Raw genomic sequence first — 2,284 nt, 5'->3', positions numbered from 1 at the left:
CAATTGACTGGATACTTCAAAGGTTACAGCTTTTCCACAGTCTTATCCCCTCATGTGAGTCTTCACCTCTAATTACATCATAACATCTTCCCCTCCCTACCATGTGAGTGTTAAATCCTTAATTACATCTTCTCTTCCACTTGTGAGTCTCTGTCTCTAATTACATTTTACATGTTTCTTATTCTAAATCTCTACCTCTGGTTACATTTTCTCTCCATTAGTTTTTGTTTCCTTGTTCCAAATTGCCTAATCTCTATTTCTTGAGTTTCATTTTCATTTTTCTGATTTGTTTCATAACTATGTGGAAATTAAATCTTCATCCAATTCTCAGATACCCCTCTTTTAAAATTATTCATGATTTAGTTTCCATGTCCTTTTCTAGCTCCTCAAATTTGGCTAATGCTTTTTTTTTTAATTGTCCTCTTCATATAAATCTTCTTCATTGTTCCTTCCTTCCTAGGTAAATTTATTATCCTCTGCACAAGTGTTCTTATACAGGATATGATATTGTATCACTGCAGCCATTAACATCTCAGCAACTACTATTAAGAAGGGCAAGATAGAGAATGACATCCCTTCCCATTTTCCAAGCTATGACTCTGACCATTCAGTCAATGGATAGTTAATCCCTGAATTCTCTGTTAATTCTGACAGGGATATCGGGTTCTGTAGGGTTTTGGTAATAGTCCCATCTGGAACAGTATTACTAGAAATAAAGGTACAACTGCTTCCAATAGTGACACATAACCCTCCTTTTTCCATTAACAACCTGTACAAAACCATTCTATTTTCTCACGCTATTCTAATACTCTATTATTCCCTCCACTGCCTCTTTCGTGTAATTTATCCAATTTACATTTTTTAATAGAAATGATTCAAATCCAGGATGACTTGATTTGTAGTCTTGAATTCATCAGGTATTCCCCTCAGTTTACCTTTTCCAAATTCAATGTTACTTTCTTCTTTGAATGCCAGACTAAAAGCAATAGCCAACTGGACCAGTGCATAAGTGCCTGCCCAATTGCCAATCAAAGTAAAGTGCTGCCTCCACAATACCAACAAAGATTTTCTTGATTTATGCTTATCCCTGAGAAATTGCCAAAGCTAACCTCAGTTATATTCCAGACTTATACATGCTAATATGGTCCCTAGACTTTGGAATCCTTTACCTTGCCATGAGAGGCAAACTGAGTGATTTCCAAAGTTGGGATAAGGCTTGATGTTTCTCTTCTTCACAGAAGGGAATAGGTAGGACAACGCATTGAAATTCTTCCCAGATGTATTATTTTGGAACAGGAGGATCATGCACTTGAATTCACTCTTCATGTTTTTCTGTGCCCAAGAAGAACCATGTTATCTAGGCAATGGGACTGACCAGTGGCATAGGATTTGCTTTTTGTTCAGATAGCAATTGCTTTTGTTCAGATTCTTTACAGAGTACTTTACCCATTTTCCCCAAACATATGTGTCTCCATATCCTATTTCTCTCTCTCTTGTTTGCTGTATTTGACTTTCATCTATGGTTTAAAAACCAGCATTCCAAAATCTTCCTGAGGGATCTTTACCTGGTACATTTTTTTCCCGAATCTTATGTTTGACTTGCTCTTTAATTTGTATTCTGGATAGTCAGGATTATAGGGTTGTACTTTAACTCTTGACAAAGACTTGAACATCTTTAAACATACTCAATTTTGATATTGATTCTGGTTTCTAATAACTAAATTCCAACTCCTTATAAGCTGTAGTAAACCAAAGATTATTCCAAATTGGATAGGGTGACCCATAAAATTTTCTTTCTCCATTAAGGCACAGATACTTGTTATAATTACTTAGTTGTCTATGATTAGTCATCAAGAAATGAAATTGAATTTTTTGTGCAATTCTTCAGTGATGTTTATTCAAATATTAACCAGATGTACTTCATCTTTAGTCCCAAATGCTATTGTGACAGGGAAGGAGCACTAATACTATATAAGCCTCCTATCACAAGATCAAAAAGCTCTTTACTTTTTTTACTGGGGACCCACTCAGACACTGGCTAATCTGGGATCCATTCTGTATCAGTTCCAGTTCCCCCCAAACAAATGGGGCCCAAAGTCCTTCAGGGCATGGGGTAATAGTCTCTTTTTCTTTTAAAGCTACCACTTTCTGGGAATGAGTGTAGAGATGAGTCATCTTACAGGGTCTCAATTTGGAGGGACAGTGAGCTTGAGGGCCAAGAGCTGGTCAAAATAGCATCTAGTGAGTTCTGAGTCAGTTCTCTGAATAAGTTCCTGATAAAGGA

Source organism: Antechinus flavipes, chromosome 6 (assembly GCF_016432865.1).
Source record: "Antechinus flavipes isolate AdamAnt ecotype Samford, QLD, Australia chromosome 6, AdamAnt_v2, whole genome shotgun sequence".
Lineage (NCBI taxonomy): Eukaryota > Metazoa > Chordata > Mammalia > Dasyuromorphia > Dasyuridae > Antechinus > Antechinus flavipes.
Note: the sequence above shows the minus strand (reverse complement) of the source record.